The sequence below is a fragment of the Macrobrachium nipponense genome, chromosome 25 (genome assembly GCF_015104395.2).
Source record: "Macrobrachium nipponense isolate FS-2020 chromosome 25, ASM1510439v2, whole genome shotgun sequence".
NCBI lineage: Eukaryota > Metazoa > Arthropoda > Malacostraca > Decapoda > Palaemonidae > Macrobrachium > Macrobrachium nipponense.
In genome coordinates, this window is record NC_087214.1 from 8,806,385 (window position 1) to 8,821,414 (window position 15,030).

Genomic DNA, 15,030 nt, shown 5'->3' on the forward strand with positions numbered 1-15,030 from the left:
GCTGCCGCATCGGTGACATCGTTGGAAGTTCGCTCGCTTGGCCCGTGTTTCTTCACAGTTATTTGGGGAAGTACACTTTGGCTTTGGCTTTCACTTGTTGGGTACATGTGGATCATCTTAATAATGATGATGGATCATAATGAATGATGATGATAAGAATGTTTGATTTAGAATATTATTGCTTTGACTCTTGCTTATCCTTGATCTCTCTTTTGCCATTTTCCAAACAATGTCTGACTCTGCTTCGAGAGTAAGAATTGTGGGTTGAGAGGATATAATTCTCGGCTTGCTAAAACCTCAATAGATCCTTATTCTATCTATATCAGTTAAGAATAGTCGTAAGTGGCAAGATGTGAGTTGGATGATATAAGAAAAAATGTTTTCTTTTACCTGAATGTGACTGGATATTATTGCTATGTGCAAAAGCTTGAAAATAATAATAAGATCACGAGAGCGAAGAGTAGTTTGTCTCGCTCTCCTATAAAAAATATTCAAGAAGTGATCATATTGATCCTGCTTCCGTAGTAATAGTTCCTATTCCCCCTACTGATACAGGTGTTTGTCCAACTTAAGAGGACATGATAACGACCATTCAAGCCCTTAGTAAAGGCCCCTGTAGAAACAGGGAGAAATCATGGTCGAATGTGAGAGATCTTAAAATCACAAGTTACAGTGTTAAAATCAATGCAAGTGTAAGTGCAGTGGAGGGTGAGACCGCTTGGACCTGTCGTGCTCCTAGTCCTAGACCTCTTCCAAGCTCACCAACCCCTGTGAGAAGGAAAGTCGACCGACGAAGGGAGGCGAGAGGCTTTAGCTCCCGAGCGGCCGTCCCCTCGAGTGTACCTGTTGACGATCCCCAGGACGCTCACCCTCGCCATTGGAAAGGCGAGGTTAAAGTGTTTTATTCGTCGTCTGACGACGCAGTACTCAGACGAGGCTGGACGCTAGGCTTCATAGGCTGGACGCCAAGACGCCAAGCGTCGAGAATTGTAGGCTGCAACTCCGGATCTCTTTGTTTTCGGATACTTGCTCTCCTGCCAATATAAGACGCAAGATGTCGCACAGGCGGCCGTCACCTTTGGCAGGAGGTAAGGAAGTATCGGACGAAGGGAGACTTTCGGTGCTTGTTGCAACTCCTGACCGCTCCCCTTTCGACTCCGATGCTTGCTCTCCTACCAAACTAAGACGCAAGATGTCGCACAGGCGGCCGTCGTCTTTGATAGGAGGAAAGGAAGTATCGGACGATTGGATGCCTTCAGTTCATTCTCCAGCTCCTGCGGTTTGGCATTTGTCTTCAGGACGTTCGCCTCTAGCCGAACAGGATGAAGAGAGTGATATTGATGTTGCGGCTTCCCCAGTCTGTCCCCAGCAGCAGGAAGCATTCTCCAAATCGGTCTTCAGCCCCCTGGGTGGATCGCTGGACCGCAAATTTTCCTTACTGCAAGACTTGCAGCAGAAGCTCTCCTCATTAATGCAGTCTTATCAGCCTGCTACAAGCAAGACAGCATACGTCAAAAGCTGGGACGAAATGCTTGGAAAGCCAGGGACTTAAAACGTCAAGGTTCTCAACACCTAGATGACAGACGTCAACATGCTGGACAACAGGACGCCGAGCGTCAAGAGCCTGAACGCCAGGACGTCATGCCTCTAAAAGCTGGACGCCAGGACGTAGTGCGTCAAGGTTTTTTCAGCACCTAGACGACAGACGTCAATATTCCGAGCAACAGGACGCCGAGCGTCAATAACCTGGATGCCAGGACGTCAGGCGTCAAGATTCTGGACTCCAGGATGCCAGGCGTCAAGATGCTGGAAGCCAGCAGGACGACAGGCGTCAAAAGGCTGGACGCCAGGCGTCAAGATTCTGGACTCCAGGACACCAGGCGTCAAGATTCTGGAAGCCAGCTGGACGCCGGGCGTCAAGAGGCTGGACGCCAAGACGCCGAACTTCAAGTATTCGAACAGCAGGACGCCAAATGTCATGAAGTTCGACACCAGGAAGCCGAGAGTCAGGATTCTCGACGCCAGGACACTGGCAGGCGTCAAGAAGATTCTTCGGAAGCACCGACGAAGCATGACATCGCTACGTCGGTTATGGGTCGATCAGAAGAAGGGAAGGATGACCCCCCTCCCTCTCCTTTTTGTCCGATGAAAGACTTTTCTGACGAAGAGAATCAGAGAGATCTACAGCCTTTGTCAGGCTTGAAAAGACTTATGAAAGTTTTTTCACAGAACTTTTTCCAGAAAACTTTCTTCCAGCTGCCCCTCATTCCCCACCTTCAGAGTTCACTCGAGAGAAGGCAACTGAGAAGTCCGACTTTACAAAGAAGGTGTTATCACGCTCTCCGAGGAGAGCGTTGAAAATTAGGAAAGAAGGGATGTATACGAAGAGAGACCAAGGAAAGACAGCTTTCTCATTTCCTCCGGCCAGATTAGCATCCAGATCTAGCATCTGGTATGATACTGGAAAGGCTCTCGGTTTGGGAGTTCCCGCGTCTCCCCAAGGGGACTTCTCGAGTCTTGTGGACTCTTCTCGTCGGACGGCCTTGGGAAAGACGAGGGTTTTTTGGTTACCTCTGAAATGGACCACCTCCTCAGAAAGTTTTTTTTTAAACTTTTCGAGGTATTTAATTTTCTTAGGCTGGACTCTTGTGATCTTTGGGGAAGAAAATAGAAACCTTCAAGTCTGCTGATACAGAAGAGCTTGTTCACCTGATGTCTTGTATTGACAAAGCTCTTCGAGACGGGTCGAACGAACTAGCGGTTTCTTTCTCTGCGGGATCCTGAAGTAAAGAATCCAAATGTGTTCTTTCCTTTCGAATGGGGTCACACCCATTCAAAATGCGGAACTGCTGTTTGCATTGGACCTGTTTTATGCACTCTTTCAGCACAAGAGTTGGTGAATTAGGTCCACTCTGCCTTAGCCCTAAAGGCCACGCAGGACTTAAATTATTTCGAGAATCTCCGATAATTATTATTATTTTTTTTTACGATAATCGGGTACCTCGCTGAATGCTCGAATTCCTGGAATTTCTAGCATTTGCAAGAAGAATTGCTACTGAAGTAAAGAATATCTCTCAGTAGACGACCAACCCTGGAATACAAAAGCGAACATCCAGTTTGGCTTGAATTTTCGTCTTGGGATTTTCTGTTTTTTTCACTTTTGAAGCTTTCCTTAAGGGAAGACTTCTCCTTCACTCTCTTGGCTAGAGAAGGAAGGGTTTAGATTTCCAATCCTTATTCTCATTCCTCGAAGGGAAAAGAATTTAGGATGGAAGTCTTTGTACAGAAATCTACAAATATACGTCATATATTACTCTCGAGACATGATTCTGTTAAGCAATTGAATTGTCAGGGGGGTAGTTGCATACCGTAGTTAATTTCTACAGTTTGTGACCGGGAGACTAATATCCTAATAAAACTGCAACTCGGGACTGTCTGCATCCCAGGAGTTACCAGTTTCGATTTTTAAGATACTAATGGTATGGTCATGACAACACCACCTCCAATCCTTATTCTCATTCCTCGAAGGGAAAAGAATTTAGGATGGAAGTCTTTGTACAGAAATCTACAAATATACGTCATATATTACTCTCGAGACATGATTCTGTTAAGCAATTGAATTGTCAGGGGGGTAGTTGCATACCGTAGTTAATTTCTACAGTTTGTGACCGGGAGACTAATATCCTAATAAAACTGCAACTCGGGACTGTCTGCATCCCAGGAGTTACCAGTTTCGATTTTTAAGATACTAATGGTATGGTCATGACAACACCACCTCAGTTTTTTGTATTTACCGAAATTCATTTCGTTTAAATATAATTGCTCGAGCATAAAAGATCCCTTTTTTAACGCTCGATTATTCTAGCCGAATGCATTCCTTCAGTAATGGATTCCTGGCAACTCAGGATAGCTAGAGAGCAAGGACTAACTGAGTAGGGTACTGCAGAAGACACCCCAGTACTAGCTGGCTCTCCGTGATGCACGCTGTATTTATGTCTCTCTCCCCTACAATCATTGACTACCGAATTTTTTCTCTGTCCAACAATATCGGGCTTAGGTCTCTGATTAACAAGGATTCTCGCATATATGAATGACACCTTCTGCATCCTCTTGGATATTGCGAGAACTTTCAACAGAGATATATATTCTAGACTTTTTCATCTTTATGTTTACCGCACGGTAACAGAAGTCTTTACTAGTCTCCCACTGCATCGCATTGCAGGAATGCAGAATGTTTTTCTTCAGACATCTGAGTTTGTCTTTATAATATCTTTTATTCGGAGGGGTGCAATTGTTCATTGTTCACCCCGAATTGACAGATATATACGGAGACATAGCTGCTCCCCGACCTGCCAGCTCTACTTCCATATGATCAGCCCACGAGAAGTAGTACTTCCCTGTGTTTTTCATTACTGGAAATCGCTCCGCTTTCATTACAACAACAACTTACAACAATGAAATAGCTGTTAGCGTTTTCAGTCCTTTGTAGGCACAGGTTCAGAATCTTGAGAATCCTTCTCTAGATTCGGCTGTGAAGACGTAGGTTGCATACACTTTCCACCTTAGTCTTCAATGAAACATAGTGTTGTTTTCTTCTTAGCTGAGATTCAACTACTATGAGAATATCTTGCCATTAAGGACCTCGGTCTCTTGAAGGCAATCGACTTTCGCCTATTGGGCACATGCCTTAAGAGAATCATCACCTCGCCGTCCAGCATCAGTGACAAAAAATAGACAATTTGTATGGTCTCTCGGCATAACCCTTTAAAAGGCAAAGATCACGTGACTTTCTCGGATGCTTAGACAACTTGCCTCACAACGCAGTCAATTGGCAGCTGTCAGAGCGCCCGAGTCAGTTAACGGTCTACGCTGTGGACTTAGTAGGGTGTTCCAGAACAATCATTACTTAATCCTAATAGATTGTCCCAGTATCCTTACCATGGACACCCCCATGGAGTGTCACTTGTCTTTATTGTCCTTATCCAGTTGCCCGGGGGGGGGGGGAGAAGAAGAATCTTCGCTGCAATAGGATAGGAGAATAAGAGACTCTTCGCTGCAGACTTTAAGAGAAGTCGTAACGTTACAACCTCAACCATTAAGCGATACATAACCAGGTTCACAGATGTCTTCAATGACAGGAACTTAAACGTGTCTGAATATAAAGATCTCCAAGACCTTCTCAGATCCTTCGACACTACTAAGGCGAGACTACAGTCCCCTCCAGCATGGAATCTGGACGTAGTCCTGAAGTTTTCTCATGAGTGATAGGTTCGAACCTTTATAGGAAACATCATTTAAAGACCTCACCATGAAAACTCTCTTCTTAGTTAGTCTAGCAACAGCGAAAAGTCAGTGAAATGCCTTCAGCAAAGCTGTAGGTTTCAGACAGGGCAATGCTATCTGCTCTCTACAGCGGGGTTTTTCTAATGAAGAAAAAACGCCCTTCTCAGCTCTGGACCAAATAGTTCTAGATTCCAAACCTGTCGGATCTCTCAGGTAAGGAAGCAGAGAGAGTTCTTTGTCCGGTAAGGGCCCTGAGGCATTATCTGGAAAGAACGAAGCATTTACGTGACCATTCAGAGGAACTTTGATGTTCTGTCAAAAAGCCCTCCTGCAAATGTACAAAAGAATGCGCTATCCTTTTTTATAAGGCATTTAATCAAGGAAGCACATTCAGCATGTAATGAAATGGATCTCAGGCTACTGAAAAGTGAAGACTCATGAGGTTAGGGCCGATGCAACCTCTGTAGCTTTTAATCAGAATAGATCCCTTCAAAATATCCTGGACGCAAAACCTTTTGGAGAAGCAAAGTCGTGTTGGTTGCGACGCACTATCTGGGGCAAGTGCAAACTCTGTATGAAGACTGCTACGCGTTGGGACAGTTCGTAGCAGCTCATCCAGTAATGGGACAAGGGTCTACCCCTGAAATCCCATAACCCAAATACCCTTGTTCTTACCTTGGGACTATTGGTATTTTGTGGTTGTTTGTGGAGACTGGACGCAGTCTCCCACAATCATTGATCCTTAGTCAGGTGGTCAAACTTGTTCCTTGGTAGCGCCCGGAAACAAGGGTATTGTAGGGAGTCTAGTCACATAGAGGTTTAACCGGTTGACAGTCTCCAAGAGGTCTTTCAGCCCCCTGAGTGGATCGCTGGATCTCATAAGGAAAGCAGACATAATGAATCAGGATATCATTGAAGTCAGCATCCTTAACAGGTACGAACCCATAAGTTTTTGTTTTAATTAACTCTTATGTCAGTTCCAACGATGATAGCTGTCTCTGACCCTCCACCAAAGGTGTCAATCAGCTATATATATAACTACCAGGTGAGTTAGATGTTTGAAAATGTTATTTTCATGATAAAATAAATTTTTGAACTACTCACCTGGTAGTTATATATATAATTAAATTCCCACCCTCCTCCCCTCTCTTAAGACTATGGGCATGGAAGATCTGAGGAATAGTTGGAACGGTTCTAAACGTACCTTGGTAGAGGGCGCACAGGTGGTGCACCTGACTACCCAATCGGCGATTGCCGCGAGTTTTGAATTTCTGCCGTGACGTCAGGGACGTAAGCTATATATATAACTACCAGGTGAGTATGTTCAAAAATTTATTTTATCATGAAAATAACATTTCTAAGAGCAAGTGTAAGGCAGGAGTAGAAACACAAGCAATAGATAAGAAAGCACTAGAGTTGGAGCTATTTACGGAATTAGAAGACAGATTGTCATCCAGCATGTCTAACTTATTTACTAATTTAATGAATAAGCTAACTGAGATTAAAGGTAGTGGTAATAATAGTAGTTTAAGTGATGCTAATCACTCTTTTTCAGCCCTCATACCTGTTCTAGAACTAGCACTAATAGGTGCCAAGGGTCATGGAGACCCACAAGCCTCTAAGGTAGGATCTGCTGGGACCCCGGCGCGGAGCAGGCAGTGTTGGCAGCAGTTTTCCCTCTCAAGGTATAAGTTCTGGGGTTGATGTAAATTTAGGTCAAATACAGACGAGTGGGATGTTAGGTTACATAGTGTTCAGGAAGAGAAGTGCAGGTTACTTTGGGTTCGGATTCTGTTGTAGTTTCTAGTGTGAGGTTTTATTTCTTGCTTTGAGTTCTTTGTAACTGAAGGTTTCTAAGTCTGTGGTTGGTCGTTCGGAGGTGATTTTGGGTTGTTGGGTTCTGAAATACTGAATAGTGCTCGTTCGTCTTCGAAGGTTCTTCTTACTTCTGTGGATAAATTTCCTTCATCTTGCGGTGGTGGTAATTCTGATGATCAGGTTCTCAATTTGACTCTATACATATACGGTATGGTAATTATTATCAGCTAATTCTCTTGGTTCAGTGCATATTGACACGAAACGAGAATTGGATCATATGATAATTCAGTACAAAATGTAATTGAATAAGAATGAGAATAGAATCAGATTCGGTCTTACTTCAGCATTATAACAGTATTACAGGTATTCTCCTATTTAAGTTGGGGTTAGGTTCTGAAAAACCCATTGTAAGTTGAAAAAATCATATCTCGAATATAGCCTAGCCCACACTAAGGTAATCGGTACCATCTACACATATTTGGTGGACTAGCGTACACTACACAGTATACCTATACGTATACGGTATACTAAATATTAATATCAGCTAATTCTGGTGGTTCAGTGCAGATTGACTTGTATGATAACTCTTTTTTTCCCCACGGTACGAGAGAAATTCAAGGTAAACATGCTAACAACGAGTTTAGCTAGCACACACTATGGTATAGTAGCATATACATAGCCTAGCCTACAGTGTATTATATTCTACACATATAGGGTATAATAATTATCAATATCAGCTAATTCTGCAGGTTCAGTGTAAATTGACTTATGATAATTAAGTACAAAAAGAAATTTAATAATAAGAACAAGAATCAGACTGTAGTGTAAAGGGTACTCACCAAGATTCAGTCTGTCGTCGGTATATGTGAAAGGTGTCAAGAAGTTCATGGCTATGTATAACTAAAAATCAGAAGAGGAGGAGGAGGATGATAAAGCTGCAGGATCATCAATTTGCTCCTCTTCAGATAGAATTTCTTCTTCTGTTAGTTTAGGTGTTTCAAGGAAATAACTATTATGAGACATAGAGGATTGAATCTCAAGTGAGGGGGTAGGGCGGGGGGACGGTGAAGGCACTGGAGTCATTCTCTTGAAGAAATAATCCATTGTAGGTTGCACAGTGCGTATTTTTTGCTCTTCATAAATTAATCGATAACATGCAACTTTGTCTTGAAGTGCCCTCTGAACTTTAGCAAACCATTCCTCGTCCCCGTCCATTTCACTTAAAATTTTCAGTCCTTGTTCAGATAAAGCAAATGCCTCTGCTAGTTTTTTTTTTTTTTTTTTGTGGTCGTGAACATTTGCTCCGGCTTTTCTTTTATTTCTTCTTCCTTTTCTGATCTTTTTTTCTCTTTTGCAAGTTTTTCTCTTCTGCAAGTGCAGTTAAATCCTCTACCATTAGCTCTACATCTTGCACATCTATAAGTTCAAGGATATCTTCCTCATCAATTTCTAAATCTAAACTTTTCCCAAGGATCAAGATCTTTTTATTGATTACCACTTCTTCTTTATTCTGATCGAAACCTTTAAATGAGTTCACATACACTTTTAGCAGATTTTTCCAGACCCCATTCATACACTCTTTCTTTACCTCCTTCCACGCCCTTCCAATGTTCATAATGGAGTTCAGAACACTAAATTCTTTCCAGAAAGTTCCGAGATCTTTCTCCTCATTAACTGTAGCCTGAACAGCCTGCGCAAACGTGTTCCGAAGATAATACGCCTTGAACATAGCCACAGCACCCTGATCTATGGGTTGTATGAGAGAAGTTGTGTTTGGTGGCAGAAACACAACTTTTACATTCTTGTTAATATCTCCAATGTGCTGAGGGTGGCCAGGAGCATTGTCGAGAATCAGCAGAGTTTTGAAGGGTATGTTATTTTTCCTACAATAATCCTTCACTTCTGGAATGAAGCAATGAACAAACCAGTCTTCGAACAGCATTATAGTCATCCACGCTTTTTTATTATGACGGTAATGCACAGGAAGTGTATGCTTGTTGATGCTTTTTAATGCCCTCGGATTTTCTGAGAGATAAATCATAAAGGGCATAAGTTTATACCCAGCAACATTTCCCCCAAGCAGAAGAGTTGCTTCTTTGTGGATGTAGGACTGCTGAGGCATACACTTCCAATAAAGTCCGGTTTCGTAGACATTAAAGATTTGCACTGGCAAGTACCCTTCATCAATGACGATCTTGTGTAAAGCATCCTTAAACTTAGCGGCTCCGTTGGCATCAGCGCTTGCTGCTTCACCGCTAATTTTCACACTGAAAATTATGGCGGTTCTTGAAACGACGAAACCATCCAGCACTTGCTGCAAAACTTTATAGTGGTCATCATCATACTTTTTCTTTAGTTCTTCAAAAAGCATGCAAGCCTTTGTCTGAATGGTCAAGAGGGTAAGTGGCATACGCTTTTGTATTTGGTTCTCCATCCACGTGACCAGTAACTACTCCATTTCTTCCAAGGGCCCTATCCTATTCTTTGATATAACCATTGAATGAACAGAAGCAGATGCCTTTACACAGCATTCATTACACGTTTCTTGTCCTTATGGATGGTGGATACCATAGATTGGGATAAAGGTTTGTCACGTGCGATAACCATGACTGCCTTTCCACCTTCACGCTGGTTAATTATCTTCAATTTCTGCTCCAAAGTGATGGACTGCCTCTTCTTTTTTGCACTACCAGCAGGAGACCTATTTGGTTGTTTGGCAGACAGTTTTTTTTCTAGTTTACTTAAAAACGCACAAAAATCACAAACGAACACTGACCTAATCTTACTTGGTTCAGAGCGAGAGCAAGTGAGGTCGTTGGCTGCACCTACACCAGCCTCTCACTCTCGGATTAACATATACACCATAGTATGCTGCTGCCTGCGCACGTTGTGCACGAAATTTAAAAATACATATTTTCAAAATTTAGTTGTTTTGGTATTAATTGCTAACCCCATCATATAATCTGATTATCATAAGATGAATTATTGTAACTCGAACACTACCTGTACTGGGGAGTTTGCTCTTCAGTCTGGTTTAGGACAATAAAATAAGTGCCAAGACACTTAGGTGTTTCGGCACTGCCTGACAGCACTTCGTAAGTGTTCAGTCAGGTTCCATCTTCATGTCTTATACCGTAGGGTCTAAGCAAGTAGAATAACAGACACAGTATCCCCCTTTTGAACTTTCTTCTCGAGAGCTTCGGCCTCAGAGGAGACTAGTGCATTGGGAGGAAAGCGATAATTCTTAGCAGACGAGTACTGCTCGTAGCCATGTCTTGTGACTTGCTCGGTTCACTTGGTTCATCCGAATCGAGTGCTTGGCCCCGTCCAAAAATATTTTCCTCTGCTCAGGTTGGTGCTTTGCCATGGCATGAGCACCCTTCTTCCCAGGGTGGCAGTCATCACAAGCGATTATCACCCCTGGTCTACCCCTACCGCTGGTTCTTGTAGCAGGACAGGTAGGAATACCTTTCTCCGTACCTGGCCTCTTTGCCCCCTCGGTTGTTCCAAGAGGTGTGAGACAGACAGAGAGAATTCTGATGAGTTTGTCTCTTTTTTTGTAATTCAGCTACAAAGGTTAGTATCTCAGGATCGATCCTTGAATCGTCTCATCATACACTTGAGTAGTCAAGAAAAATTTTTCACGGAGTCCTGTCGAGTCTCCCTTCAAGGAGAAGAAATTGGGAGTTTTGTACCTAGGGAATACTCAAGGTTTTTCTTTGTGATATGAATGCCCTCGATTTTCTTTCAGCTGATTCGTCAGCACACTGATCTTGGGAATAGGACTGCAGTTTCCCCTGTGATGAAGGCCCTTGCTCTTCCAGGAGGAACAAGGGTTTTTGTACAGGCACCGCATTCCTGCTTGTGCGAGCGTTCTCGACTTGATAAATACTTTTTCTCTGGACAAGTTCATTCCAAGTTTCGAGACTCCCAATCAAGCTCACTTCCCCTCTGCTGCCACGACAGGAATGATTCTTCCTGCGCTGTCTTGCGCTGTTTTTTTGTTGCCATAAAGGGCATTCCCTCTCGTAACAAGAGACAGCAAGCTTGGAGGACACCACTATGGTTTCCTTCCAGGCAGCCCCCTACGAGATTTCTTCCATGCTCAGCACCGAAGTCATCTCGACCCTTAGGCAAGGCTTTGAGTCCCGGCTGCAGGTTCCCAGGCTGCAAAATGAATCTGATATGGCCAGCATTCTTCTTCCTCATGTGAGTGTGCACATATTTGTTTCTTTTTCAACCTTCTTTCTAATTGAGAAGAAGGAATGGCATAGAAGAATGCTCAGGCACTTTCCTACTACGTATATTGGTACTTGAAACAAGTTGTCTATCGAGTCTTAGGACTTGATGCAACATAGTCAGAAATACCTGCTTTCTTCCGGGTCTCAGCAGTCTTCCATAGGCCTTCTGCCTCTCCTGTCTTCTCATTTCGGGAACAGCCAATTTGGCTAAGAGCTAGTAGTCGTTGGTATCTTGTTTTCACCATAAAAGCCTCCCTTTGAGATAGGTCTGCTAACAGTCCTTGATCTTTTCCTCTCTCGAATGATGAGGAAGGGATTTGGCTGGTGCCCAATCAACAGGGACCTTTGAATATACATATATATTTTACTTATGCAATGCATCTATTATCAGATGCAAGGACGGAGTAATAGACGCATACCTGCAGGACCATTGTCTTCAGGTGTGTTACAGAGACTTTAGGTACCTCCTCATCATATCCTGGAACTCATGACAACCTTTTGGGATTTGTGATTTGAGCACCAAGTGGTATTGTTAAGCAACAACACCACAGTAGTGGCATTTACCGTCAAACAAAAGGGTTTAATTTCCCTCCTGTTGTGGTTAACATGTAGGTGCTCTAGGGTAACTGTTGTGCACTCAATAGCTCTATCAGCGAAACACATTTCAAGTTGAAATATACTAGCAAGCAACTCAGCCCCCTGAGTCAAGTAAGGGGCAGGGTACTACTTTCTCACACAGAGATCGTTTATCTTAGTATTGTTTCTTCTCAGTGGAGGGTTAACTATCAATGATGAACCTCTGTCTGGCCATCTCAGAAACCTAAGGTCTCTGGGCGGCATATGACTCGTTTAGGGTTACTTTCTTGTGATTCACACGCGCCCTTGTGAGAATCATCAGACAGCTATGTCTCAGTAGACTCCTTATCACCTTCCTGTTAACTGCCCTCCACCCGCCCCCCAGTAAAACAGAAGTCTGTAGGTCTTCTACTCTTTCACGCCTGACCTGTGTGCCACAGCAATAAGTGAGTCTTCCTATTGTAAAGGATATGATGAGGAGGTACCTAAACACAACAATTTTTGAATTTGTGAGGAGTTCAACAATCATTGTTCATCCCGAATTGAAAATAATTGATGGAAGACTTCGCCTGCTGCCCAACCTGACAACTCTGCTTCCCAGACTAGGAGAGGAGTTCCTCCCTGACCCAACCTTCAGCACCAGTGATTCAACAACGGTTCTTCAGGTAGTACAATCCCTGTGTAAAGCTTTATGGATGAAAGACTATCCAACTTTCCTTGCAATCATAGGCTATCTCACCAACCAGCAACGGAATTAGCCAGGGATTGGAGCAGGTCAGAATCTCTAGTTACTTCTCTCCAATTCGATTATGAAAGATGTACATCCACATTTACTCCAGTCTTTCAACTACTAATGAGAAACTTATCTCTCTCTTGCCATCACAGGGTCCTCAGGTCTCTAGATGGCATTCAACTCTCGTTGAGGGCTCACACCCTTGAGCGAGTCATTAGACGTAGTTTTGTTTTTCAAGACCGCATCTCGTTTATATTCGCCATTGGCGAAGAGGTTAGACGATTTGCATGGATCTTCTTCATTATCACCCTTCAAAAGGCAGGTATCTAGTCTCGACTCTGTTTCGGTTGTCGTAGTGAACTCCGAGTCATTTGGCATCTGTTGACAGGTCCAAGACCTTTATGAGCCCGTGAGCCTTGAACTCTCTAATTGATGGTCCAGATCAATCATTACCTTGCCCTATCAGCGTGTTACTGTACCTTCAGAAGACTACATCCGTGACATGGATGTCGATAACTATCCTCCAATACTGACATGCCAAGGGAGAAGACAGTGACATGTCTTCTTTGCAGCAGCTATAGCGTCTTCTGTACGCCTTTCCCGAGAGCGCACAGCTCCAGTGGCTTAGACCTTTCCTCACATTCCGAAGAATATGTCGGACTGGAAGAGAGACGTAGTCTCACCAGGACCACATTCTTCCTCCAGGTCTTTGCCTGCAAGTCCCTGGAACCTTTTTTTCTTGGACCTATGGTGGATGCTCAACAAGTTGTGTTTTCTTACCTGGCTCCTGGCTCCTTTAGGACAAGTTGCATCTCACCTGTGGTGTGTGCTAGGTGGGAAGGATTTGAGAGTGACTGGCCTCTCCCTTTCATTCTTCCTCAGTCTTCTACCTCTTCTCCTTTGGGATGAGAATAAGACTTGAACCTACACTTGCTGGACTGGCATCTAATGTGATGAGAATAAGACTCGAACTTACACTTGCTGGACTGGCGTCTAATGTGGTAAGTCTACACATCGAGCTTCCTTTCTATTTTTCTTGTCAGAATTATAGAAGCATTCCCACTCCTTCTTCTAGCAAGGGGAGGAAGGAGACTCAGGCAATAAGGCAAACCCTTCTCAGATCTTTGCCTTAATGCCTCTGACTCCTTTATATTCTTCCCAGCCTTTTTCATATGAATTAAAATTCCTCACTTGTTCAGAATGCCCCAGAAGTCTGACTGTTGATCTTGCAGTTCTTATACTCCGATAAATTTGTTAGGGGACACTCCTCGCTTTTTTGACCAGGAGGAGTAGCCCAGGTTTGCTGAACTCCAGTCAGTTTAAGACACTCTTGGATTCCTCTCTCCAATAAGTGAGTCTTCCTATTGTAAAGGACCAAGGGTTTGTATATTGTGTAGGAACAAATCAGTTTTTAAAAGAAAATTGTATTTTTCCTAACTATACAAACCTGAGGTCCTTTACACTAATTTCCACCTCATTCCACCCCTCAATCTGAAACCTGGGGCTGAAATACAAAATGGAATGTTTACATTCAGGCAGTCAGGTCTTCCCGCTACCCGATGGTAATTACTGTCTAACCACCTTGTTCAAGAGTTTTAACAATCATGTTCCAGCTTCACTGTAAGTAAATTCCTATTGTAAAGGACCTCAGGTTTGTATATTAGGATAAATACAATTTAATTTCAAAAGTTGTGATTTTGAGAAATGTTGCTCTTTGGGCCAGCACCATACTTTGCTGCCTATACGACAGACTTCATGTTCACCATAACACTCTGCTTGAGATTCCTTTATAGGAACCAGGGTATATGATCAATAGTCCTCAAAGATGGTCTGAAATAGAGAGCAAGTTAAACAGGTTTCAGGGAGACCTATAGTCACATAAAAACGTCAAATATTAAATGGCTACAAATAAATTTTTCCACATACGTAGATATTTTATCTCTGACAGCGTGAGCGATGCTTGAACTTGAGACTTACGGACACATTTGCTTTAGTGTGTAGGATGTTGTATATTGATTGTTACTTGGGAAAAAATTAAGGCCTTTATACTAATGTAATCCTAATACATTTCCTGCACATTAATGATGATCAATTTATTTATCTTGCAGATAAGTCGTGACGCATCAAATGCAGACTGGGTGAGAGTTCCTCAGAAAGTGTAGAAGTACTTGATCATCAAGATTGAAGTGTATTTCTTGGTCTTGTTGGAAACGCATTAGGATCGCTGTCCATTTTTTTTTTTAATTTTTTGTATGTAAGCATTTTGAAAAGATTATTTGTAAATTTATGAGTACTACCGTTCATGTATGATATGACGCTTAACTCTTGAGGTTGGAAACTTTCTAACTGTCTAGACTTGGCTCTCTTGGCACCAGAATT

General features: G+C 42.9%; 2 protein-coding genes across 7 annotated transcripts in view; one reads left to right on the forward strand and one right to left on the reverse strand.

The window, feature by feature from the left end:
- LOC135199279 (gastrula zinc finger protein XlCGF17.1-like) overlaps nt 1-15,030 on the forward strand; it is a 365,386-nt gene that overhangs the window by 316,746 nt on the left and 33,610 nt on the right. The gene's annotated exons all lie outside the window — the stretch shown is intronic.
- The window catches only part of LOC135199280 (zinc finger protein 436-like), a 534,458-nt gene that overhangs the window by 244,024 nt on the left and 275,404 nt on the right, over nt 1-15,030 (reverse strand). The gene's annotated exons all lie outside the window — the stretch shown is intronic.